Below are 27,301 nucleotides of genomic sequence, written 5' to 3' on the forward strand. Positions count from 1 at the left end.
GGGCCAGTGCAGGAGACACAAGAGACGCAGGTTCGATCCCTGGGTTGGGAAAATCCCCTGGAGTAGGAAAAGGCAGCTCGCTCCAGTATTCTTGCCTGGAAAATTCCATGCACAGAGGAGCCTGGTGAGCTACAGTCCATGGGGTCGCAAAAAGTCAGACTGAGCACACACACACAGTCATGGAGTTAGAGCATTGGTTTTCATTAGTTTTGACTGGTGACCAACAGTAGGAAATACATTTTACATCGTGATCCACTACACACATTCCTATACACACACACACACACACGTGTATGTATAACTGGAGAAAGTTGATGATTTATGGTATTTTCTTTTCCATTCTGTTCTTCCGTTAAACAAACTGATAATTGAGAACCATTAAATTGATTTTCACTAGTTACACGAATTTGAAAAACACTGGGTTAAGGTCTTCCTGGAGTATTGTGTTCAGATCCCAAAGCTATACTTTTCTTATATACGTCACGTTTTAAGAGGACTGTTTTCAGGTGACTGGATGTCCAAAAGAGAATGGGGAGGGTATTTCATTCCACTGTTCTTTCTCTTTCTTCCTTTTCCAACCTCCAATCCACTCCCTCATTTGGCTATTTCTTCATCCATTTACCCATTTATCATAGGTTTAAGCACCTGTTTCATCTGGTTAGGAAGCTCCAGGAGAGATTTGCTCTGTAAATCATATGAGAGAGGAACTAGACCTTTTCCTTGCAGTCCCCTAAGCAGAACTGGGATTTCTGGGCGAAAGTGACAGAGAAGTGAACCGGGGCATCACTTAGGAAGTGTATTCCAGTCTTGGATACAACCGGGCGTTGGGTCTGCCTGCCTGTGAGACTTTTCTCTGTAAGTGAGTGTTCAGAGGTGGGACGAATGGAACCAGGAGTTGACTTTCAGTGTTGGGTAGAGGGTAGTCTGAGGTTGGTTCTTCACCCCTTGCTCCACTGATCCTGCAGTTTGCTTTCCTCACTGCAAGGGCTGCTGTGGCTATGGGAGAAGAAACCATCTAGTTGGGGTTCTGTACTCCCTACCTGACAGCTAAAGCAACTCCATTTCTGTTTTACACAGTGGGATTCTCTGTATAAAAGAGAAGAAGGGCAGGAGACACGTTCCAATGATGCTAAAAAAATTTTTTTTTTTTTAATCTTTAAACTAGGAGCACATTAAGTCCCTGTGAGTCTTAGAAGTAATCATTTCTAGGATTCTGGGACTCATTTTTTCCCTTAAAAACAAGTCCATTAAAATTACAGCATAAGCCTTTGTTTTGCACTCTTAAATCTAGATATAATTGAGAGCAAGAGTTAAAGAATGACAAGGGTGGCAGGATAATGGGTTGAGGTGTTATTTGTGTTGGTGGTTTTTCTTCTCATCCTCCCTGCCAGGCAGAGAGCAGAGAGCCGGTGCCTCTATGCTCCATCATCTCAGGGGGTGTTGGTGAAGCTGCAATTCCAAGTCCCCTGTAGATAACTGGTCTTTCAGGCTTTTGTTGATTGAAAGCCTGAGATTAGGGAGAGGGCTGTGATGAAAGACAGGGAAGGAGGAGTGAAAGGGAGGTGGTTGGGTAGGTTCTGGGAGGAATGAGGAACCAGCAGAATTAGGCAGGGCAGTGTCTGCTGTGTTGTTCCCTTAAAGAGGCCCAGCCCCAGGCATCCACGTTCCTTTGATCCACCAAAACCATAGTGCTGTCAGCCTCTGGTGGGTATTTGGAGATAGTCTGCAGTGTTTCTCAAACATTAACATTCATGTGAATCACCTGGGGATCTTGATATACCACAGATTCCAATTCAGCGGGCCTGGAGTGGATCCTGAGATTTTGCTCTTCTAACGGGCGCCCCGGAACTCTGATAAGGCCTGTCCTTAGACCACACTTGGAGCTACAAAGAGCTCCAGAGGTTGTTCCCTTGTTTTCTGGACGTAACCTAAGCCTTTCAGACCCTTGTGCCTCCTTACAACAGGGAAAACCTTCCCACTAGTAACGGGACTGGAATTTTCCATCAGCATAGCGTAAAGAGATGCGCCATTAGTTTTGATTTGGGAAGAATCACAAGCAGCTTTGAGCTTGTGACTGCAAACTCATAGCCCCCTTGCAGGTTAGGCTGAATCTCCATGGGAAATTCAAGGGTCAAGGCTGAAATCTAACCGCTGTTCCTTCTCAGGTGAGAAATCACAGTTCTTTGTTTGGTTTTCTAAGAGGTACTTGAGGTGGGAGAAGAGCCCTCTTGCATCCCCCTCTTTCCCACCCTGGGGTGGGTGGTGGGTGGTGGTTAAATCTCTTACTAGCTGCTTATCTGAATTTATCTGGGAGGAATTTTATCTGTTTGCTATCTTGCTTTGCTTAGAGGCACAAAGTCCATCTGTTTGTGTCCTCTCCACTAGCCTGGGATAAGAGATAAATCTAGGAGCCTCAAAGGAATGCAATGAACACAGCAGGCTCCTCTGTTTCTTTGTCTCTTTGGGAACTGGTGTTAGTGTCAATCAACTCTGTTTACCTGTTCATCTCGTTTGCTTGCTTTCAAGTCTTACCTGGGAATATACATTATTTTGCAAAGAATAGGAAAAAAAAAAAAAAGCTAATACTTTCCAGCCTAGCCAACCTCAGGGGAACTCTTATTAAAAGGGACTCTGCCTCCTTTCCTCAGAAGGCCTAAACACACATATTTAAAAGGAAGGATCTGTAAATGCTCCTTGCCTAGAAAGTAACTCCTTGTGTTTACATAGCTTTTTAGACTTTGGAAACGGTCTGGCATTCATCAAGCCTCTACTTGTGCTGGGACAGCGTCCTATTTAATCTTTCCAACAACTCCTACAAAGAGGTATTACTATCCCTTTATTTATCCACCAAGATTTAAACCAATTAGCCTTCCTTGTTCAAGCAAAAGCTATAGAAACAAAAGCAGAAGTATTCGTTGCAAGAAAGAAAAAATGAAGTGTAAAGGCACAGAAAGCTAGAAACCTGCCTCCCTGGTCACTAGCGATGCCCAGAGGGTGGTTTCACCCTTCTCTTGATAAATGTGATAGATGGAAAGTTCAGGGGGTGATGATGGTGAGAAGGAAGTTTCCGAGCCCTGTGGAGGGATTTCTTTGTATCTTTCTTTGGATTTTCAGCAAGTCAGTTTTCAGGGAGGTGGGAAAGTCAAGGTGAGCACATTTCAGCTGTGGCAGGAGTCGGGTTTTGTATCTGAAGAGGTGAGAGAAGTAGCACCAGGCTGTGCCCAGGGTTGGAAAGCAGGTAAGAAGTCCTGTCTGACAGCTCTAGCCTCAGTAGACCTGGAGTCTAGCTCAGCAGCTCCTACTAACCAATGGCCAGGGCCTTCCAGGCTCTACACCTCAGTTTCCCCTGCAGCAAAATAGAGTGTTTAGACAGGATGCTTGCTCTCCAAGGGCTGAAAGCCTCTGATTTCCAGCTTGAGTTTGGTTTCCTTGCCTGAGAGGCTGCTGTGACCTGTTTTTTATACAGGGTGGAGATGAAGGTGGGGATACACACACACACACACACACACACACTGGGGTTATCGTATGGTAGGTGCCGGGGATGCAACAATGAGGAAGATGGACACAACTGACCTCATGGAGTCAGGAAAGGCAGACACTGAGCAAGTAATTCAACACTTATGTCTTCAATGATGTTAGGACAGAGACCAAAGTGATGAGAAGGAGCAAGTGTGTGAAGGGTGGAGGGTTCCAGGCAGAGGGAGCAGCGTGTGCCAAGGCCGTAGACGGAAACAAGATTGCCACGTTGGTGGGCACAGAAGAAAGCCTGAGGGGCACAGTGGTGTGGGGAGATGGATGGGCTGTGATGCCTCTTTCATAGTCTGGCTCCTGCTACAGAGTTCTGTTTGGAGTCAAGAGACTGGGTTGGGTGTCCCTTTGCTTCTTCTCCTCTCCTCACTCCATCACACAGGCACATGTGCCTGCCCCCCATGCTCACACACACATACCAGCCTTGGGGAGCCTTGGCTATTGCTGGGCAGGGGCTTTGTGGCTGATCATTCCAGGCAGGAAAAACTCCGTTCTTCTCCCCCCACATCGACCGGTGGAGGGGACCTTGGGGTCTCGCCCAAGGAAAGGAAACACTGCTTCCTGGTTTATGTTGAGATGGGAAAGACTTGCCCAAGAACAATGGCGTTTTCGTAAAACACCACTTTGTTCTGGTGAGACCAGGAGGGGATTTCCTTCGGGACCTAGCCTGGTCCCATTGCCCCGGCCTGCCAACCACAACAGCCTCATGGCGTTCTCTGGGACCAGTCTTTCATCTGAGAGGTTTGGTCGTGCACAGCCCTGACTGCTTAACCCTTCACATCCCACCCCACTCAGGCAGCAGCATCTCAGGGCTCCAGGAGGTCTCCCTGGAGATCCTGGGACATGCTGGTCAGGGGAGTCTATTGCAGACACCAAAAGATGACTTGCAGCCTCTGTTTTTCTCATTTGAAGGGACCTTCTGGAAAAAGGGCTCAGATTTGTCTTAGGAGTGTCTCAGTTCAAAACACCTTTCAAGCACCAAAGTTCCTTCTTTTACAGGTGGGGAAACTGGGGCAGAGAAAAGGAAGTGAGTTTGCTAAGGCCACACAGAGAGTCAGTGGTGGAACCAAGGCTGGGATCTAGGGCTCTCAGATCAGCCCTCTTGTTACATTCTGTTCTCTTTTTCTACAGCAGAACCAAAGCTGCGTAAGGGAAGGGATCAAGTCTACTTTGGACAGATGGACACATCTACAGAGCCCCAGAATGTCTGAGGGAGGTACGGAGGGAAAAGGGTATGTGGTGTTGGGAGCTGGACTCCTTGATGTTACAGACAGTAGGGGGTGACTCCTGTAATCGCTCCTGTTTTTCAGGCATGCATGGCTGTTCCTCTGTGAATCGCTAAATGGACCATTTTAGCAAACAATCAAGCCTGTTCAGAGGAGGACATTGATGGGAAGTGAGTGGGCAAATAATTATATAGTCAGAACAATAAGGTAGAAGAACTCTGTTTTCCTTCAGTGGTTGTTTTCGATTCTGCCTGGCATAGAAACAGGCTCAGGTAAAGAGCAAATGCTTCTCATTTAATAAAGAGGTGATGGTGGTGACAGTTTGGGGGTGATGGAGTATTCATGTTGGGGAAGGTATTGCTGACCACTCTGTGGTGACCATCTCAGTTATGGAGACAGTGGTATAGATGTTGGTAGTACCATGTTTAGACGTGTTGACTGAAGTTATGGAGACACTGGCATTGTTTACAGTTATGTAGTGATTACGCAGATGGTGATGTTGGCGTTGGTGGTGTCCAGTTTAGTCGTGTTGAGTAGAGTTACAGTGAGGACAGAAGCCATAATGGTGGCGGTGGGTAAAGGGCAGTGATGATGGTATCGATTATGGTAGTGGTAAGAGTGACAATGATGGTGGTTGGGCATAAATGATGTTGGTATTGGTGACCATGGTAAAGGCAAGGGCGGTACTGGAGTTGCAAATGATGGTCGCATTTTTGGTGGTAAAATGACAGCTGCCTTGGATATTGGTGACCGTGAGAGTGCAGTTGGTATAAGAATGGTGTAATGCTTAGTCAAAGTGATTTTACTGACATCTCACGTTGGTGGTGATGATATGACATTGGTCTCAGTGCTGGTGGCAGTGCTTCTTTGATGGTCTTGGTGACACCCGCTTGTCTTAGCTGATAGAACTAACCAACGGAAGTGGTGGTGGTACAGGCAGTGGGATCAGTGGTGGATCTACAGTAGCCTTGCCATCGGGTACTGGTGACAGTGATGGTCCCGGTGAGAGTGGCAGGAATAGGGAGGGTGGAGGCAGGGGTGATGAGCAGAATGGTGTTGATTACCCCGAGAGTGGCACTACAGCTAGCAGGTTCCCCTAGATTACCTGAGCTGCCCGCAGCCCGCCTCTCCGGACCTGACAGTGTGGCTGGATGTGGGGAAAAGACTCCCTAATTCCCCCAAGTCCTCCTTCTGAGGAGGCTGGGGCAGGGGGAGAAGGGCAAAGGGAGGTGAGGATTCGTTATCTGTGCTGGAGGTGATGGCTGTCTATGGGGGTCAGTGGGGATGGCTCGGAGATACAGGTCTGTTGCTAGCAAAGTGGGCAGGGCGGGAGGCTCAGGACTGCTGAGCTGGGGAGTGCTCTAGTGGGCAGGTCAGCAGGAAACAGGCACATGGGGGCATGCCCACGGTGGGGGCCATGCTGGGCGGGCGGGCGGGCAGCCGTGGTGGCCGTGCAGGGGCTCACGTAGCTGGCAGAACCAGGGCTGTACTTCCTGCTGACTCAGCACAGCAGGCTGGGACTGATTCTTCTGGACTAATGTGTCTTCTCCCCAGGATTAGCTCACTCAGCTCTGGCGGGGAAAGCAAGAGGGAGGTGGCCTCTCCCATCTCCCCGGGCTTAGGGGCCCTTGGGGAGGCTATGGGCAGACTGACCCTGTGTGACCTTGACCTCATTCGCAGTGGGCCCCCATTTGACTGGCAGGAAGCCAGGGTCCCCAGGTGCCAAGAAATCCAGTACCCTACCCCCCACCTCCTAGCCCACTCCACATGACTGGTTTATCCTGCAGAATGCAGCATGGCATGGGCGTGGGGAGAGGAAGCCCTGGAACGAGACCATCTAATCTCAACTTCCGTGTCCCCCACGTGTTCACTGTGTGACTCTGTGACAGTCACTTGCCGTCTCTGCATCTTGGTTCACCAATTGTGAGACGCGGCAGTGACCCCACAGCTCATAGGCTGTGGTGGGATCAGCTGTGTTAAGGTCTACAGAGCATTGGAGGTGTTGATAGGAGCGGGTATTCAGAAAGTACTTGCTTTTATTCAGTTACTGAGAGTTGAGTCACTTTAAGAGACTTAACCTCTCCGAGTCTTAGTTTTCTCAGCAGCAAAATGGGGATAATCTTTAATGTGCATACTTCATATGAGAATTGAAAAGGAATAAACAGATGAAGGCATCAGTAGTTATTGTGCTTGTTGTTGATCCAAGGGCCAGTGCAGAGCAGGCTCTCACATCACATGGGATTTGGGAATCCCTGAAGCGATGGATGCTAACCTGTGGCTCCAGGAACTTGTGCCAGGGCCAGCTGCCTCCTGATAATGGAAGCAACATTTCCTCGTGATGGGAGGATTTGAGGAGATCAGCTATCTAGTTTTTAGTCCTTTGCCCTTCTCCCCCTGCCCCAGCCCTGGACTCACGCCCAGGATAGGGGTGGAGAAAAAAAGAGTGTTCTAGGAGAGTCCACCCATTCTTCAGGCTTCTGAGGAATCTTGTTACTTCATCCCTACCTCTCCTCTGTTTCTCTTCCTTCCCTTGCTCATTCACTCATTCATTCATTCACTCATTCATTCATTCCTATGCAGGATATGGAGTTTGTGGGGTCTGCCCTTGTTTAAAGGTTCAATCTAGTTCAGGCTTCAGTCAGGGCCTCACTGAATGATTCTTAGAGTAAGAACCAGAGAATAAGAGGGGGATTGCGAGGGAGGAGAGAGAAAAGAAAGGGAGAGAATCAGATGAAGATTAAACTTGTCTTTACATTAAGGAAAATTATCAACAATGATGCTGTTTAGATGCCCTAAAATCAACATCTAAATAAAAGACAGACAATATGACTAGTTTATTTTCTCAACTGTAAGAGAGATAAAAATGATACACTTCGCATGGATTGGATTTTTTTTTTCTGTTTGATTGGACTTCAGATGCACAGAGTTGAGTCCTCTCTGCCAGTTTAATTTTTCCCCTCTTCCCAGATCCTGTTCTTATTCCATACTTCCTTCCTCAATCTAGGAATCCACTCCAATATGTATTTTTAAAATATGTCCTTAAGAATGTTTGTCTTGGGACTTCAGTGGCTAAGACGCTGTGCTCCCAATGCAGGGGGCCAGAGTTCAATCCTTGGTTGGGGAACTGGATCCCACATGCTGCAACTGAAGATCTTGCATGCTGCAACTAAGACTCAGTGCAGTCAAATAAATACATAAATATATATTTTAAAAAGTGTTTGTCTTTATAAATATGCCTTGGGGAGTTCACTTGCAAAAATGATACTGTGCCATAAATCTTTCTGGTCCCTAATTTTCTTACTCAACACCATGATTTTGAGGTCTTTCCAAGTTCCTGTAGGTAGATTGCTATGTTCCTTCTTGCTCCTGCATAGTAATGCTTTGGAAGCATCCACATGCTTCCCTCATTCATTCCCCCGAGCAATAGATGCGTCACCAGCGCAGCCTCACAGCATTGCTGAAGCATTAAGCAGAAAGCCCTTAATGCTGAGCTTGCCCAAAGTTCCCATTCCCTATAGTCAGCTATCATGACAGGAATATTATGATTGTTTTTATCTGTCCTCTAGGCTACATAGTTTCCATAACCTTTAATAATCAGTTGCACAAGTGCCTCTTGTTGATTCTTCATTATGATTTTCTTCCTCACATACTGACGCTTGCAGTGACCCATGGCCAGTGCTGGGTACAGGATCAAAGAAATGACTTTCATGAGGCCCCATGTTCTCCAGGGACTCACAGGTTTAGGAGATGGACAATTCAGGGCAGGGTGGGATGCAAAGTGGTCAGTAATCAGTTCTGCTGGTAGAGGGCAGGGTCCCCCAGAGTCAGATTTAACAAGTTGAGGAGGATTTAACAAGATCAGGTGGATGGGAAGAGGGGAGAAATGGGGCAGAGTTGGTTCCAATAGAAAGAACATCCTAAGCAAAGGGTCAGAAGCATGAAGAAGCTCGGCACTTTTAGAAAAAGTCATGGTTTTGATACAACTGAGGAAAAGGAAATGAAAGGGAAGAGGCAAGAGGCAACAGCTGTGTTTGTTGAGTTCTTACAACGTGCCAGGCATTGTTGGAGATGGTAAGTACACAATCTCATTTAAGCCACACAACAGCCCTTGGAAGATACCACTAGCATTCCCCTTTGACAAGAACAGAAATGGAGGTCCAGAGATGTTAGTAACTTGCCCACAAACACATAGCTTTAAGTGGGATCCCTAAGGACTGAAGCCAGGCTGTCTGGGTTCACAGTCACAATATTATGACCTCCAAACGATGAGGAAGGTGAGGAGCTCGGTGAGATGGCAGAAGAATGCACCGGAGCCTCATGGGAGAGCCAGGCACTGTGGTGTGAGCCTGTGAGAGGGGAGTGTGTGAGGGGTGTGTGTGCTGCAAGTGTTATAGGTGGGCGTGTGCAAATATCTGTGTGCATGAGTGTGTCCACATGGGTGTGCTTGAGTGTGCCAGGCGAGATGTTTCTGTGCTATAGGGCAGGCCCCACCAGGACTAGGTGAGTGTGCGAGTGAGTGTTGCATGTAAATGTGGGAATCTCTGGCTGCCCACGGGGGCCTGGGCGTGTGTCCTGTGGGCATGAGAGTGGGCCTTGGTGTCCTGCCATCCTGGGGCCCCAGGGAAGCTGTCAGAGACCATCAGCCTGGCCTGTTGTGAGGGGTCTGGGCTTGGCCTTAGAAGCTAAAAGGACGCACATCAAAGGCAGTCTGAGCCTGGGACCAGTGGGGCAGAATAATTTAATGAAGGTCCAGGAGGGAGGCTGTGGCTGGTGGGGAGTGGGAGGGGCTGCCGGGATGTGCCTGCAGCTCCCAGGCTCTACCGCCAAGCATGTGGGGTCTGCAAATGTGTCAGGGAGGGGACGGGCCACACTGGGCACCTGGCCATGCTGCCCTCCTTCTCTAGCCAGTGGGAGAGCTGCTTCGAAGCCCAAGTTCAAAGCTCCCTACTCCTGCCTGGATGCCAACCTAGCTCCCAGTTTCCTGGTTGCAGAGGAACCAGGATGCCAAGTCAGGCGTTTTCATCTCTAAGGCCATTCTGACATTTCCATGAGGTGGAACACACAGAAAATCATTTCCTGGTCAACTCGTCTAAGCCCCCTGCCTTACAGAGGTCGTGTGTGCGTGCGCGCGTGCGCGCTGACCTTTTGCGAGGGGCTTGGGTCAGAAAGAGAAATGTGGGAGGGCCTAATGTCATCAGCTTTTCTCTGCAAGATGTGGGTAGAGAAAGGAGGATTTGGGGTAGGGTAGGAGGAGGGGCCGAGGATGAACATGCGCATGAGAACAGAGTGGCCCTTGCCAGGGAAGAGTTGTGATGGGGGCAAAGCAGAACGTTGTCCTTGTCATTGGGAGTCTTGGGCGACAGGCACACAGCCCCTTTTGGTCCAGTGACCGCAGTGTGAGAGCGTCTCCAGGAGGCTTCTGTGACAAACGCCTTTTCATGGCAAGAATCTCCCGTGAGTCTTAGGCCCATCTAAGGGCCTAAGGCTCAAACTCCTTCGCTCCCTATGTAGGCTTCCTCCAAATTCAGGGTCTGTCATCTGAACCCATCCGTAAACCAGTGTTTTTGGTGGTCATGGATTGACACATATTCTTGAACAGAAATGCTTTTGACAGGACATGGACTCTCCTATTAGACACAAGCCCCACCACTCTGTTGTTCACACTCCTGCTTGTCCATCTACACCACCTGCTTATCACCAGAAAGCACTTGAATTTGGGACCCTTGAACTTGAGCTCTTCGAGGGAGAGGCTTGTACATTCTGCGTGTCCTCATCTAGCACATAGTAGATATTGATAAATATGTGTTGAATAGCTGACTTCAACTGGCCTCATTTCTTGTACATCTAGCCCACCCTCTCTACTCCTCCACTTCAGCCCACACTCATGCTGATCTCCATTCCCTGAACCACAATTTTTCATCTGAAAAAAAGCGTCTTGGTGAATTCCTACTCACCACTTCAGACCCAGATCAAGTGGCCCCACCACTGGTCCAAGGTGGCTGCGCCCTGCCCCAGGCTCCCATATGCTATGTCTGTCTCTATGTGACAGCCCCCTCAGCCCCAGCATTGTAATTGTTAGTTGATGTGTCTGGTCTGTCCAGCTCAGAGCATCTGTTAGAGGACTTTGACAGCTGTCTCTGTTCATGGACTAGGCTTTGGGATTAGTCTGTATTAGATATATACATTAGTTGGCTTACCAACTTTGGTAAATCCCATTAGCAGCTCTGGGTGCTTTGCCCTCAAATCCTGGTGCCTTGATCCTCATCTTCAGTGGGTGTTGGAAGAGGCCTCATGACTCAGGGTCTGGCCCTTTCAGAGAGGAACATCCCTAGTGTGGCTCCAGGCAGAAGAAAAATATTAGCTCGCAAGCTGGGACCAGTTTTGCCGCCAGCCTGGCCAGGCCAGGCCACTCCTGGCCCATGACTTGGCACTTTCTGGGGCTACCTGCTGGGTTTGGCCAAGACAAGTTGCCTCGGCCTGTGGGGAACTGCTGGCAGTGCACATTTCCCAAAACCACCGATGGTGATGCCAGGGTGCACCCACACAACACCATGCTGGTTGCAGACACCCCCTCTTAAAGGCTCAGTGCATAGCTCCCATCCCAGGGTCTATAGCCTTAGCTACGCGGGATCCCAGATCAGGGTCGACTCATCTCTTCTGCAGCAGGATGGTGGTACATGTGAATGTGAGTGAGAGAACGTGGATGTCTGAGCATGTGTGAGTGAGTAGATAAATGAGTGAAAGGATGGTGTGTGACGAGTGTGGGTGAACATGTGCTGTGTGTGACCACATATGACTGTGTATGTGTGTGTGATGAGGGGACATGTGCAATGCCACGTGTGCAGATATACAAACCAACTGGGGACGTGTGTGGTGGGAATGGCTGTCTGTGTCTATGTATACATACATGGGTTTGTGTGTAACAGTCTCTGGATAAGCTGTGCGGTGTGTGGATGTGTGTACACATGACTCTGTGTGACAACAGAGATGTGAATCTGAGTCCTGGTTCTGCTACTTCCTAAATGTGTTGAAAACTTAAATAAATCCCTTCCCCTCCTTCTATAAAGTGGGATGGCATAGACAAGATGATCTCTTAAGTCCCCTTCTAGCTTTGGTATTCAGTGACTAGTTCAGGAGTTGAGCACAAATGTGTAAGTTGTGTGTGCATTTGCACGTGTGTGTGTGAGCACGCATGTGCATCCTAGTGGTGCCATGCAAAGGGCATGGCTTTGAGTTCTGATTCCACGTTTGACAGCTGTGTGGTCTCAGCTTAGTCCCTTCCCCTCTCTGAGCCTCAGTTTCCTCATCTGCAGATGGGGCTAGTGATTCTCATAGGGCTGTTCTGAGGACTAGGAGATGTTGTTGGTGATGGAACCGTCTGGCTCAGAATCTGGCTTAGTTCTGTCAGTGTGCACGTGTGTGTGTGTGTGTATGTGCGTTTGCACATCTGAGTGTATGTGGATGGTCATGCTCACACGCTTAACTATGTAAGTTGGTGTGGAAAACAGGGTGAGTGATCTAGATCACTCCTGCCCTCTGGGATTTCTGATTTCTGTTTGCTTGGGACATAGCTACCAGGAGACCTAGAGCTGGGCAGTCAATTTCCAGCTACCCGCCTGTGCCCATGTGATTCTGAGGGCTCCCTGGTGCCCCAGACTGTCTGTCACATGGGTGCAGTGGCCTGGAAAGAAGGATTGGTGTGGGCAGGAGACAGGCCGCCTAAATCCGCTTAGTGCCCACCCCACCATTTGGGGTATTAGAGACTAAAGAAATTCTTCTTCTTCTTAGAGGGTCAACTGCCAACCTGCGATGGTGGCTGACCTGAGAATGAGCCCCTGAGCCCCATGTTCATCTAGAACGAGGCTTCGGAGTGGGCGGCCAGGAGAAGATAGGGCCCTGCCTTCAGAGAGCTCCCAGCTGAATGGAAAGAGTCAGGAGAATCAGGCTGGAAAGTGGGGCTGGGGTAAGGAAGGCCTTCTCGTAGAGGCTGGAGAGGGAAAGGAGAACACATTCTGGGCAGGAAGACCAGTGTGAACCAATGTGGGGAGATGTGAATGAGCACCAAGTGTGTGTGTGTGTGTGTGTGTGTGTGCATGTGTGTGTAGGGTGTGGGGAGATGGGAATGAGCGCCTAGTGGGTGTGCTTGTGTGTGTGTAGGGAAGGACAGGGAGAGGGCAGTGTAGGGGACCTCAGAGAATATCAAGTCCAACTCTTTCATTTTCTTGGTGAGGAAATGAAGGTAGAGAAGGGAAAGGACATACATCTGGACAGATTGCTGTCGCTCCACTTCCCAGCTGGAGTCCAGGGTCTCCCTCAATTCCTGGGTTCTGAAGAGGGGTGTCAAGCTGAGCTGCCACAGGCCCTCCATTAACTAGTCCCACAGGGGTCTCGATGAACTGGGGCGGATGGTGAGCCAGGATGTGTGCCTTCAGGCCAGTAGAAGGCTGTGGGGCTAAACATTTTGTCCAAACAAATCTAGAGTGGCTGCTAACACGTGGACCTAATCTGCCTGGGCAGGTGTCCAAACCCAGACCCTTGACACCCAGAGAAGATTCCCTAACATTTTGCAACAGCCATACCAGAGAGGGCCCCAACAACCTGACCTAGAGAGGAACACCTCACCCAGACTGGGAACCTAGGGAAACAACCCCACACCTGGACCACATACCTCTGGATCTGCTTCCATTGCACAGTTGGCCTGAATGGATCCCTACAACTGGATCCAGAAATTCAGTGAAGATCCCACATCCAGAGAGGGTCCCAACACCCAGCAGATCCCAACCCTGCATCTGATAACATCTGACTGGCTTCCAACTCAGGCCCAGAACACTGTGACTGTAGCTAGCAGCCTGACCCAGCACGCTCTGAGCCTGTCCCAACACCGAACACACAGCCAGGCATCATCCGCACCCCATCCCCCACCCCGCCTCCGCACCCCATCCCCCACCCCGCCCCTGCACCCCGTCGCGGTCGGGCAATCCATCTTCAGTTGAGTTCATCCGGTCCTGAGAGATTTCCCAGGTTCCAAGGCTTTTTCTGGGGAAATCTGTGGTCATCCTCCAGATGCCTGGGAGAAACGGGGAGGAGACCAGGCCCGCGCCCTTTGCGGGGGAGGGCCGGAGACCCAGCTCGAGGAGTGGGCTTCAGCGGTTGCCTGCGGGTGGGCGGGGTGGGGGCGGACGCGCCAGCCGCCCCGCTTCGGCTCTGGGGGGAAACCGTGTCCCCTTGCGAGGCCCCCAAACAGCCCGCGGGGCGTTGGGCGCGGGGCTGGGAAATCCGGCGCCCGCCCTTGAAGCGGCCCCAGGTCGGGCGGGGTGCGGGGGGCCGCTGGCACCGCGGCCGCCGAGCAACGTGACCGCGCGGCCCGACTGCGGCCTCAGGTCCCCACCGGGACAAGGCGGCCTCTGTGCCGACGCAGCTGATCCTAAATCCCTTCCGGCTGACAGCCCGCGCCGGCGGGGGCCAGACGGCGTGGGAACCGGGTCGAGTGGGGCCGGGGGGCAGGTGGGCTTGCGGGGAGCGGAACCCAGTGGCGGGCGCCCCCGCTGGAAGCCGTCTGCTCCGGACAGGGTATTTCACTCCCCACCCCGAGTAGCAAGAGTTACCGCGATACCCAGACAGGGACACTGACGCTGGCATCACTAGACCGTATAGTCTCACAGCCTGTTTCTTGGTTAAAACCAGGGGTCTTAATTAGGCCCCGTGATAAACTACATACATTGTGGAGAGCTGGGAGGCATCATGGTCCCCATTTTATAAATGAGGGAAATGAGGCTCAAAACAGTTGAAGCCACAGGTCCAAGGTTCCCAGACAGCTGGGGTGAGGCTGGAGCCACCTCTGCTGACAACACGGGACAGCATGTGCATGCAGTCCTTGGGCTGGACCCCCTGGCTACCAGGCAGTTATGGAACATCCCATGGGGTGTAAACCGGTGGGTCCGTCCGGTCAAGGAGTTGCGTTTCTGGGTTCTTGAGTGTGATGGATCCAGTGAAGATGTGGGTTAGTCTTGGAGTGGACGGATGTGGGGCTGAGGCGGGCAGACAGAGAGAGGGAGACAGGCGTGGGGGTGGAGAGGAGCTCGGAGGGAAATGAACCAGGAGAATGGCTGCTGGGAGCCCCCTCTGCTCTGCCCTTAACAGCTGGGGACACAGATGGAGTCTGAGAGGCTGGAGAAAGGGTCATGGAGGGGTGATGCTCTAGAACCAACCTCACCCTGGCCTCTGGGAACAGGGTGGGGATTGTCTGGTGAATTCTCTGGAATTTTAAAACCTGGCGCCTTCTCTGGGCCGAGGCAGCCTGGCTGGGCTCTGGGTTCTGTTTAGCCCTTGTTGTCTCCCAGGACTGGGGCAGCTCAGGACTTTTCTCCCTTTCCCTAACTGATATTTGATCTAGACAAGCATCGTAGGGGCTCAGGGGGAGGAGGGAGCATGGCACAGCCGGGGGGTGGGTGTCTGCCTAGTGTGCACATGAATCTCCGGGTGTGAACGTGCCTGTGTGTGCCTGCCCACGGGATGCATATCTCTGTGTGTGCCTCTGAGAACGGGTCTACGTGTCTGGCGGGTGGGCATATTGTTTCGGCGTGTGTTGTTTGTGTCTGGATCCTTTTGTCTCATCTGGATGTGTGTTATCTTTCTGGATCTACATGTTTGTGGCTTTACTGGTATCTGTGAGTCTTTGTGTGTGGGCCTCCCTCCTGGCCCTCCCCATCAGGCCCTGAATGCCACTTTGCTGTCTGAGTGTGCGGAGGAATGTGGGGGGTAAGGGGAGAGGGGAGCACATGTCCTGGGCTACAGGCCTGCCGGGGATGGAAAACTACTGAGGCCTCCTGGGGATGGGCAGGCCAAGCCGGCCCAGAGCCAGGTTCAGCTGCTTTTGCCCTTCCAGGCTCCTCCCCTCCTTTCTCTGCAGGGCTGGGGACCTGCTGAGATGGGTCCTGCGTTAAGCAGGGAGCGCTGCCTCCCTTCCACCACTCCCCAGATGGCTAGCCAGGCCTCTGCCCTTCTCTGGGCCTAAGCATCCCTTGGAGTGGGGGAGGGGGGAGGGAGCAGGGGTGGGATTATTTTTCTCTGAAGCCCTTCCCTTCTGACATTCTCTCCATTGTGTGAGTGTTAGAGGGATTTAAAGAGGGTAACTTCACCACCATTCCAGGGACCGTGAACACATAGGGCCTCAGACTGTTAGAGCAAGGTGGGCTCCCAAGGATAGTCTTATCTTATCCCCGCAATCTTTTATTTATTTGTTTTTGACTGTGCTGGTCTCAGTTGCTGCAAGGGCTTTTCTCTAGTTGCACCTAGTGGGAGCTACTCTTTAGTTGTGCTGCATGAGAATATTCTGAATGTGCTGAATAAGAATATTCTGGTGGCTTCTTTTGTTGCAGAGCACAGGCTCTAGGCAAGAAGGCTTCCATAGTTGTGGCATTTGGTCTCAGGAGTTGTAGCTCCCAGGCTCTAGAGTATGGGCTCAATAGCATAGTTGCTGGAAGGCATGTGGGCTCCTCCAGGACCAGGGGTCAAACCCATGTCTGCTGCATTGGCAGGCAGATACTTTACCACTGAGCCACCAGGGAAGCCCCCCCACCCCCGGCCCACCGGCCCCCACAATCTTATTCATGAAAAAAGTGAGGCATGGTTTGAGGTCTCCAGCCCACTCCACTCCCCCCGCCCCCCCTCCCACCCCCGCCGCCCCGCCTTACCTTCTGGAATGGCAAGGATCAGGCTTTCAGGTCCCCTGTCTCTCAGTTGATGGCCAGTCCCCCATCATACCTGCTTTTCAACATGACCTGCTTAGCATGGAGGGAGAAGCTTTGGAGATGGCCTTGAAGGATGGGAGGGCTTTGATGTTTGGAGACGGGGTTAAGCCAGACCAACACTCAGTGGCAGAAAGACACGAGTTGAAATGTGGAAGTGGACAGGTAAGGAGGGCAGTCAGGATGGAAAGCTAGGAAGCACCAGTTGGGCACGGTAGGTGACAGGACTGGAAAAGGTGTGTCTGAGGGTCCCCAAAGGCATTCGAACTTTATCCTCTAGGTGTTTCTGGCCGAAGAGGTCAATTAGCAGTGTAGCATAGTGGTTAAAGGCAGGTGCTCTGCAGTCAGATCAAACTGTATCCAAATCCCAGTTCTAAGACTTTAGTAAGGTGTACAGTTAACTATACCGCCTTGAGTGCGTTACTTCAACTCTATATACCTGACTTTCCTCATCTTTGAAATGGAGAGAACAACAGTAGGTATTTTCCTTAGGCAGTTGTTGTGAGGAATACATGAATAAATGAGAGTACCGGTAAAGCCCTCAGTGTCTGACACACACTAAACACTCAGTAATAGCTATAATGATACTGATGATATAACCTGCATTTGGGGCCAGGCTGGAGGGAAAGAGAGTGAAGGCTTGGAGACCAGTGGGACGTCCAGGGGTGTCCTGCGGATGAGAGGTATGGAGGTCCATGGTGATGTCTTCTGAATGAGTGAGGGACCCAGGTGGAATGCTCAGAGGGTCTGGGCTGTTGCAGGAAAGTGTGCAGAATGCTCACATGGAGAGCTGTGGGTGTGAGCGAGCTGTCGAGGATGGCTTCACTGTTGTGGGAGTGGGTGGTGGGGCCTTCATCAGGGCTTGGGAGGAGGGTAGGTTGGAGAAGTCCTTAAGAGGTGAGTTGACCAAGACCTGGGGACAACTCTGTGTGGCCAGGAAGGAGGAGAGGCAGAGTCCAGGCTGTGCATTTGTGGTTCTAACTGAGTGGCCAGCACCTGGGAAGCTATTTTCAGAGTGGACGATGGAGGAGGTTCATGGGATGTGGGTGGGGATGGAGGGAAGAAGGGGCCCAGCTGTGTGGAGGGTGAGGTGGGCCCCATGGGGATTTGCTATCAGACCTAGAGCTCAGGGGCCAGGTTTGGGCTGGAGATGGTATGGAGGCCACTTGATAGGCCCATGGTGTGGGCGAGGTCATCCCAGGGAGGCCAAAGATAGAGAGGGGGGCCTCGGATCGCAGCGGACCCCTGGGAGAAGCAGCAACGGGAGGGATGAGGAAACTGAGGCAAGCTTTAGGCCGAGAGGGCGAGGGACGACCGTGCTCCGAGGAGGAGGGCGGATCAAGAGAGCCCCATGCTGGGGGACCGGGCAGGGGTGTAGGGAGGGGGGGGGGTGGGGCGGTCGGGGGGCGGAGCGGGCAGATTGAGGCTTGGAGGCCATTGGTTTTGGCAGTGAGGAGGCCACCATCACCAGAATGGAGAATGTGGGCTGGAGAATAGGGGGCAAAACCCAAGCTACAGGGAGATGAGGGATTAATGAATAGAGTGAGGGAGATGGAGACGGAGGCAGGTGTCATCCTGCTTGGAAGCTTGTTTGAGGAGAAGAGGGAGCCATGTGACCAGGCAACCAGACCAGGAAGGCCCTGGGCCTCTGTGTGAAAAGGGCAGGGGGGCCTCCCTATGTTTCAGTTGGAGGAACTGAGGCTCCCAGGGCTTAAGAGACTTGTACAAAGCCACAGTGAATTAATGTGGAAGATAGCCCAAGCTTCCTGACTCTTCACATAGCAATTTTTTAAAATGGACAATTGAAATAATATAATACACACATCCATGGAGCAGGAAATGGCAACCCACCCCAGGATCCTTGCCAGGGAAATCCCATGAACAGAGAAGCCCAGTGGGCTGCAGTCCATGGGGTCGCAAAAGAAGTGGACACAATTTACCAACTAAACAACAACAACACACACACAAAAATAAAATATGCTTATTGGATAAACCTAGAAACACATGCACAAAGATACAAGGGGAAAATACAAAGCTTACCTGTAATTCTACCACCTAGAGATAAGCATATTTACCATTGCGTATTATCACCATCTGGGCTTCCCTGGTAGCTCAGTGGGTAAAGAATCCGCCTGTAATGCAGGAGACCCCAGTTCGATTCCTGAGTCAGGAAGATCCCTGGAGAAGGAATAGGGTACCCACTCCAGTCTTCTTGGACTTCCCTGGTGGCTCAGATGGTAAAGAATCCACCTGCAGTGCAGGAGGCCTGGGTTCAATTCCTGGATTGGGAAGATTCCCTGGAGGAGGACATGGCAACCCACTCCAGTATTTTTCCCTGGAGAATCCCCATGGACCAAGGAGCCTGGCGGACTCCATGGGGGTCACAAGAGTCTGACATGACTAAGCACAGCACAGCATGTTATGACTGTCCACTTTTCCCCTCTGTTGATACACAAAAATAGACACAGGGGTCAGGTACTTACTGTTTTGTAGATCACTTGTTTCATTTTTTTTGCCTTTTCATACTGTTCATGGGGTTCTCAAGGCAAGAATACTGAAGTGGTTTGCCATTTCCTTCTCCAGTGGATCACACCTTGTCAGAACTCTCCACCACGACATGGTTCATAGTTTCATTGAGTGCAGATGACACCACACTTATGGCAGAAAGTGAAGAAGAACTAAAGAGCCTCTTGATGAAAGTGAAAGAGGAGAGTGAAAAAGTTGACTTAAAATTCAACATTCAGAAAACTAAGATCATGGCATCTGGTGCCATCACTTCGCTTCATGGCAAATAGATGGGGAAACAATGGAAACAGTGACAGACTTTATTTATTTGGGCTCCAAAATCACTGCAGATGGTGACTGTAGCCTTGATATTAAAAGACGCTTGCTCCTTGGAAGAAAAGTTATGACCAACCTAGACAGCATATTAAAAACCAGAGATGTTACTTTGCCAACAAAAATCCATCTAGTCAAGGCCATAGTTTTTCCAGTAGTCATGTGTGGATGTGAGAGTTGGACTATAAAGAAAGCTGAACACTGAAGAATTGATGCTTTTGAACTGTGGTGTTGGAGAAGACCCTTGAGACTCCCTTGGACAGCCGGGATATCCAACCTGTCCATCATAAAGGAGATCAGTCCTGAATATTCATTGGAAGGACTGATGTTGAAACTGAAACTCCAATACTTTGGCCACCTGATGGAAAGAACTGACACATTTGAAAAGACCCTGGCACTGGGAAAGATTGAACGCGGGAGGAGAAGGGGATAACAGAAGATGAGATGGTTGGATGGCATCCCCGACTTAATGGGCTTGAATTTAAGTAAACTCTGGGAGTTGGTGATGAACAGGGAAGCCTGGTGTCCTGCTATCCATGGGGTCACAAAGAGTTGGACACGGCTGAGGAACTGAAACTGAACTGAACTGGATTGTTTCATTTGGCAACATGTCATGGATGATTTTCCACAGTAACATACAGTCCAAAGACTTCTTTTCTCTTCTAGCTCATAGACTGGTCAGGAAGTCAGGAGAAGGATGGGATCCTCTGACAATCAATCAGGACAGAACAATGAGACTGTCTTATCAGAGTGTCTGGGGCTGCAGCTGGACACTAGACCAGGAGCCCACAGGACTGGCTCTTTGTGGGCCAGATTGGCCCCCTGCTCACCATGTAGTCTTGGATAATATATTTGCCCTCTCTGGACCTCAGAATCCCAGAATCACAAACGGATTTTATGAGCAAGTCTCTTCAGGGTAGAAATGACAAACAGACTCAAGGGATTAGATCTGATAGACAAAGTGCCTAAAGAACTGTGGATGGAGGTTCACGACATTGTACAGGAGGCAGTGATTAAGAGCATCCCCAAGAAAAAGAAATGCAAAAAGGCAAAATGGTTGTCTGAAGAGGCCTTACAAATACCTGAGAAAAGAAGAGAAGCTAAAGGCAAAGGAGAAAGGCAAAGGAGAAGAGGAAAGATATATCCATTTGAATGCAGAATTCCAAAGAATAGCAAGGAGAGATAAGAAAGCCTTCCTCAGTAATCAATGCAAAGAAATAGAGGAAAACAACAGAATGGGAAAGACTAGAGATCTCTTCAAGAAAATCAGAGATGCCAAGGGAACATTTCATGCAAGGATGGGCTCAATAAAGGACAGAAATGGTATGGACCTAACAGAAGCAGAAGATATTAAGAAGAGGTGGCAAGAATACACAGAAGAACTGTACAAAAAAGATCTTCATGACCCAGATAACCACAATGGTGTGATCACTCACCTAAAGCCAGACATCCTGGAGTGTGAAGTCAAGTGGGCCTTAGGAAGCATCCCTACGAATAAAGCTAGTGGAGGTGATGGGATTCCAGTTGAGCTATTTCAAATCCTAAAAGATGATGCTGTGAAACTGCTGCACTCAATATGCCAGCACATTTTGAAAACTCAGCAGCGGCCACAGGACTGGAAAAGGTCAGTTTTCAATTCAATCCCAAAGAAAGGCAATGCCAAAGAATGTTCAAACTACTGCATAATTGCACTCATCTCACATGCTAGCAAAGAAATGCTCAAAATCCTCTAAGCCAGGCTTCAACAGTATGTGAACCATGGATTTCCAGATGTTCAAGCTGGACTTAGAAAAGGCAGAGGAATCAGAGATCAAATTGCCAACATCCATTGGATCACAGAAAAAGCAAGAGAGTTTCAGAAAAACATCTACTTTTGCTTTATTGACTACTCCAAAGGCTTTGGCTGTGTGGATCACAACAAACTGGAAAATTCTTAAAGAGATGGGAATAACAGACCACCTTACCTGTCTCTTGAGAAATCTGTATGCAGTTCAAGAAGCAACAGTTAGAACTGTACATGGAACAACAGACTGGTTCCAAATTGGATAGGAGTACATCAAGGCTGTATATTGTCATCCTGCTTATTTAACTTAAATGCAGAGTACATCATGTGAAATGCCGGGCTGGATGAAGCACAAGATGGAATCAAGATTGTTGGGAGAAATATCAATAACCTCAGATATGCAGATGACACCACCTTTATGGCAGAAAACAAAGAAGAACTAAAAAGCTTCTTGATGAAAGTGAAAGAGGAGAGTGAAAAAATTGGCTTAAAACTCAACAGTCAGAAAACTAAAAATTCATGGCATCTGGTGCCATCACATGGCAAATAGATGGGGAAACAATGGAATCAGTGACAGACGTTATTTGGGCTCCAAAATACCTGCAGATGGTGACTGAAGCCTTGAAATTAAAAGACGCTTGGTCCTTGGAAGAAAAGCTATGACCAACCTAGGCAGCATATTAAAAAGCAGAGACGTTACTTTGCCAACAGAGGTCCATCTAGACAAAGCTATGGCTTTTCCAGTAGTCATGTATGGATGTAAGAGTTGGACTATAAAGAAAGCTGAGCACCAAAGAATTGATGCTTTTGAACTGTGGTATTGGAGAAGACTCTTGAGAGTCTCTTGGACAGCAAGGAGATCCAACCAGTCCATCCTAAAGGAGATCAGTCCTGACTATTCATTGGAAGGACTGATGTTGAAACTCCAATATTTTGGCCGCCTGATGGGAAGAACTAACTCATTTGAAAAGACCCTGATGCTGGGAAAGATTGAAGGCAGGAGGAGAAGGGGATGACAGAGGATGAGATGGTTGGATGGCATCACCGACTCGATGGACATGAGTTTGAGTAAGCTCTGGGAGTTGGTGATGGACAGGGAAGCCTGGTGTGCTGCAGTCCGTGGGATCGCAAAGAGTCGGACACGGCTGAGTGACTGAACTGAACTGAACTCTTCAGGCCAGCTGCCATCACTGTGAAATGGTAGAAAGAGAGGCTGAGAAAAATCAAGTGACTCTGGCCATCATTATCCTGCAGGTCAGATAGCTCCTTTAAGTCTCAATTTCTTTATCTGAAAAATGAGAATCACATTTATCCACTCTGCCTGCCAAGACTCTGATGAGAATGTAGGTAGATGAACAGTTAGGATGCCCAAGAACAATGACTGTTTTGGACAGTATTTGGACTCACCCATCTCACTTGTCATAGAGTAATCCTGTGAAGCAGGTTCTATTTTTGTGCCCTGTTTTTCTAGGTGAGGAAATTGACTTGGAGAGGTAAGGTCACTTGTTCAAGGTCAAAGATAGGAAGTGGCAAAGTTGGATTCAAGCTCAGGTCTCCCAGTTACCAACACTATGGGTCTTTACACTGCACCGTTCTGATGTGTGGCACAGGCCTGAGCAGGAGGAGGACCGGAAGGGCTCTGGGAGACTGAGGCCCATTGCACCCTTGGTTCTGCTGTTGTTTTTTCCTGGGCACCACCATCCGTGGGGAGTGGCTGCCCTCTGGTGTTCTAAATGTGACTTGTCCCAACAAGGAGGAGAGTTGGCAACTTGCCTGTCTCAGAAGTGGGGTGGGATGAACTTGGAACAACCGCAACTCGTCCTTTCAGAGTTTGGAGGTTCCGGGAAAGTCAGTGCACACTCAGTCTCACTGAATGCGAGGCTGTTCCACTGAGGCCGCTGGGTGGAAGCTTCGTTGATTTCTGCCTGCATCTGCCTCTCACCTGATGTCATTTTGCAGGTAAGTGGCCACATTCTGTTTCTGACTTGAGTGCTAGTTAGGAGGGTGTTGCATTCTTCTTCTTTAAACTCTGCATTAGTGTTTCATAGGCACTTCTGTATCTACACACACTAGAAAAAATTAGAATTGTTGCCATCCTTGTGGGGCAGCTTTTATTCTGGGTCGATGAAAGTTTTGGCATTGGACTGGCATCAGATTGCAAAGTGGTGGGGGCCACACCCAAGGATGTGTGCTTGAAAGGGGTTTCTCACGTTAGCTCCTTGTATAGTCACCATAACCTCATGAAGAAGTTTTTTATGATCGTTTTACATATGAGGAGATAGGCTCAGTATCCACTTGGACTTGTTTGAAGCCTGAGAACTTTGAGAGATGCCACACTGCCTCCCTGTGGCAGCCTTGTGGGCTGATCAGCCTGTCCAGCTGCCTGCCAAATGCAGAGATGCGCTTCTTTCTTTGTGACTGAAGGTGCCTGACGCAACCACATGCTTCACCTTGGAGGGAGTATTCCGTAACACCCTGTTACTATAGCTACTCGGTCTTCCAGAGCTTTGCCTTCTACAGGCCATTGACTGTAGCCAATTACGGGTGATATTTTTTCCCACTGGTAAATTCTGTCATTTATTGGAGAATATTTACCAATTTTTCACAAAATCTCTCAAAAAATAAGAGAGGATGGAACACTTTCCATCTCATTCTATGAGGCAGTATTACTCTTATACCAGAGCCACACAGAAGACATCACAAAAACAGAAAACCTCAGGACCACATCCTCAATGAATATAAATGCAAAAAATCCTTAACAGAATAGTACCAAGTTGTATTTGGCTACATTTAAAAAGGCTTATACAACATGGCCAAGTGAAGTTTATCCTAGGGATGGAAAGTGGGTTTAATACCCCGAAATTTATGTAATACACAACATTAGCAGAATAATGGACAAATAGTACATAATCATCTAAATAGAAATAGGAAAACAAAAAAAGCACATTTCAAAACCTTATACCTTTTCATGATAAAATCACTCAAAAAGCCAGAAATAGACAGGGACTTCCCTAGTCAGACAAGGGCCAGCTACAAAAACGTCCCCGCAGTTAACATCATACTTGATGTAAAAAACTGAATACCTTACAGGTGATCATTTAAGTAACTGTGTGCCAGGGACTAGTAGTGTCCCCTTTTCCAATATCAATGAGGTCACAACTACTTTTGCATCCAAACAGATTGGAAAACAAATTCCAGAACTATTTGCAGCATTAAAGACTTTCAGAGTTTAGTTAGGAAGATAGAAGCAATTCTATGTATTCTGGGAATAAAGGCTTTAATACAGAATTAGGGGCTTACCCAACTGTGGAAACAGCCCATCGAGCGGGGGGAGTGGAAATCAAGGAAACTGTTGCTGAAGGTCAGAGAAGATTACACACCAGATCTCTTCTTCAAGCAGTGCATGGTTCTCAAAAGCTTGCCTGGAAACCGCTGCCAGTCTCAGGAACCTCGGGGAGGCTCCAGTCCTCTAGGTCTACAGTGGCAAAGGGGGCAGTTCTCAAGAGTTTATGTGAAGCTTTTGTGACACTCTTTTCTAGTCATGTGTTTGGCTGCAATCACTAGAGAATAATGGTTTCTACTTTGCCTATACCTTCCAAATCTTGTGTGAATTCTCTTATTTGGCAAATTCTAATCTGGAACCATATAGGAAAGGGGATTCCAGGAAATGTAGTTCCCAGTCATAGAATGGTGTGGCTGCTACTGAATACAGACATGCACTCATGGCAAAGACAGAGGCACAGGTTCACTCTTTTGCCTCTGGGCCAAGGTAATTGGCTCTGCTTTTCTCTGACTTGGTATAATAGTCTGCAGGAATTTTGCAGAGTATCATGATGTTCACTATATTGTTGCTACTGTGGTTGTTGTTGAGTCTCTAAATCATGTCCATCTCCTTTGTGACCCCATGGAATGTAGCCCACCAGGCTCCTCTGTCCATGGGATTTCCCAGGCAGGAATACTGGAGTGGGTTGCCACTTCCTTCTCCAGGGGATCTTCTTGACCCAGGGATCGAACCTAAGTCTCCTGCGTTTGCAGGTGAATTCTCTACCACTGAGCACCAGAACCGGGGAATACAGCACCCCGTTCACTGTATTAGTGGCCTTCTACTCATAGACCCATGAGCAGGAAATGTCAAGAATTCTAGATACCCTCTAGATGGGAGATAAACTTCATGAAGTTTCAGGGGTCTGCTACTTGGTAAAGTATTTTAGGGACCCTCTTGTCTTAGAGCAGGAGTTGGCTAATTTTATCTTTAAGGGGATGGTTAATAAATATTTTAACCCTTGCAGGACATAAGGTACCTATCGCCATACTCACTTTTGCCACTATGGTGTGAAGTCAGCCATAGACAATAGGAAAACAAATGGATGTGGCTGTGTTCCAAGTAGAACTTCATTTACAAAAATAGGAGGAGGATCGTATTTGGCCTGTGGACAGTTTTGGCCACCCCCTGTCCTAGAGAAGACATTCCTTCTAAGGGAAAGGACAAATTGTTGCTCCTCATACCTCTCACCGCTGAGAAAGGGGCACAACACTTGGCTGTATTTTGATGGTATTAATAGCATTTATCACACTTGGGAATGTTGCTTTGACCTTTATCAGGTGACTCAGGAGACTTCCAGTTTTGACTCGTGCTTGAGCTCAGTCATGCCTGACTCTTTGCAACCCTATGGACTGTAGCCCACGAGGCTCCTCTGTCCATGGGATTTTCCAGGCAAGAATATGCGAGTGGGTTGCCATTTCCTTCTCCACTGGTTTGACAAGGATCATGGAAAAGAGGGTTGGCAGCTGATCTAGGCTGTGATGCCAGCCGTTCTGGTGTGTCAGCCATTTGACCAGCAGATATGATAGTGCCCACGGTGTCTATGTCTATGGTGAGGACACTGTGCAGACTGCTAAATTCCAGTGGACAGTCTTGTGCAGATTTCTAGGTTTTAAAGCAGGGCTATGACTTCTATGCTGGAAAGACACTCTCAGTTTGAAAAATATTTCCTGGCCTGCTACTGGGCTTTGGTAGAGACAATGTTTAACCACAGAATATCAAGAGACTGTGTGATTATAGCTGCCTATCATGAACTGATTTCACTGGATCATTACGTGTCCATTGAGTCATAAGACTGAGTGGACACAGCAAGTCTGATGAAAATAATCATTTAGGAGTCATGAATAAATTACAAAGACAGGTGTCCCAGACTCTCATGTCACCCACCAATGCAGCTTATTCTATGACATCATGAAGGGGTCCCTATGACCAACTGATGGCAGATGAAAAGATTTGAGCTGGTTCACTGATGGTTCAGTGTAATTTGCTGGTGCATGCTAGAAAGGACTGCTCCTGTTTACAGACCTTTCAGGGATGGTCCTGAAAGACAAAAGAGTGAAGGCGAATGCTCTCAGTGGATAGAGCTAAAAGTGACACACTTGGCTATGATTTCCTATAGAGGTGTAGCCCAAGATAGCTTCACATGCTAATTTCTGGGCCATGAACCATGACTTGGTCAATTAATCAATGGCTAACAAGGAATAAGACCAAAAGTTTTGGGGAAGAGTTATGTGGATGTACTTCTGGGATGAGCATAAAGCATGCAGACCTCTATGTCTTACATTAATGTCTTCCAGAGAGCATCCACTTCAGAAGAGACTTAAAAAGAGGCCCTGGGTGGTGGGGTCCTTCCTGCCAACAGCCTTGTCAGTGGGCCATCATGGGAGTAATTCCTCAGTTCCAGTCAAGCTTTCATATGACTGTAGCTTTGGTTGACATTTTGACTGCAATCCTGAGAGACCCTGAGCAGGAAGCATCAGCTAAGGACCACTTGAATTCATGACTTATGTTAACTTCAAGGTTAATGGTTGTCATTTTAAGCCAGTGAGTTTTGGTGTAATTTGTTTTGCAGCAGTAGATAATGAATACAGTATCTTTAAGATGTCTTCAGTGATTATTGGTCTTGGTGAATATTATTAGTAACTACTAATAATATTAATAGTAGTAGTAATATCATAGTAATAGTAATCTTATTAGCAATAATAATATTAGCAGTAGTAGTATTATACTAATTATTATGCTAATAATATAATTAGTATTATTAGTCCCATCTGCAAAACAGACATAGTAATTGTACCTCACTCATAGAGTTGTTTACAAAGCTATAAAACGCACAATATAGTGCCTAGAACAGAGT

The 27,301-nt window shown here is 48.6% G+C and overlaps 1 long non-coding RNA gene across 3 annotated transcripts in view; it reads left to right on the forward strand.

Moving 5' to 3' along the window:
• Window positions 1-1,748: 1,748 nt before the first annotated feature.
• Window positions 1,749-27,301, forward strand: part of LOC147375131 (uncharacterized) — a 55,051-nt gene continuing 29,498 nt past the window's right edge. Inside the window, exons 1-4 of one of the 3 annotated variants that reach the window (XR_015157321.1) lie at window positions 1,750-2,165; window positions 2,728-2,822; window positions 4,660-4,744; window positions 4,839-4,924. This is a non-coding gene — a long non-coding RNA (uncharacterized LOC147375131). Of the gene's footprint in view, window positions 2,166-2,727; window positions 2,823-4,659; window positions 4,745-4,838; window positions 4,925-22,888; window positions 23,082-27,301 lie in introns of those variants that run through there. The other 2 variants (XR_015157332.1, XR_015157318.1) reach the window with 2 other exon arrangements.

The sequence above is a fragment of the Bos grunniens genome, chromosome 3 (genome assembly GCF_055505025.1).
Source record: "Bos grunniens cultivar Pamir isolate PY7600 chromosome 3, Bosgru_T2T1.0, whole genome shotgun sequence".
Classification (NCBI taxonomy): Eukaryota; Metazoa; Chordata; class Mammalia; order Artiodactyla; family Bovidae; genus Bos; species Bos grunniens.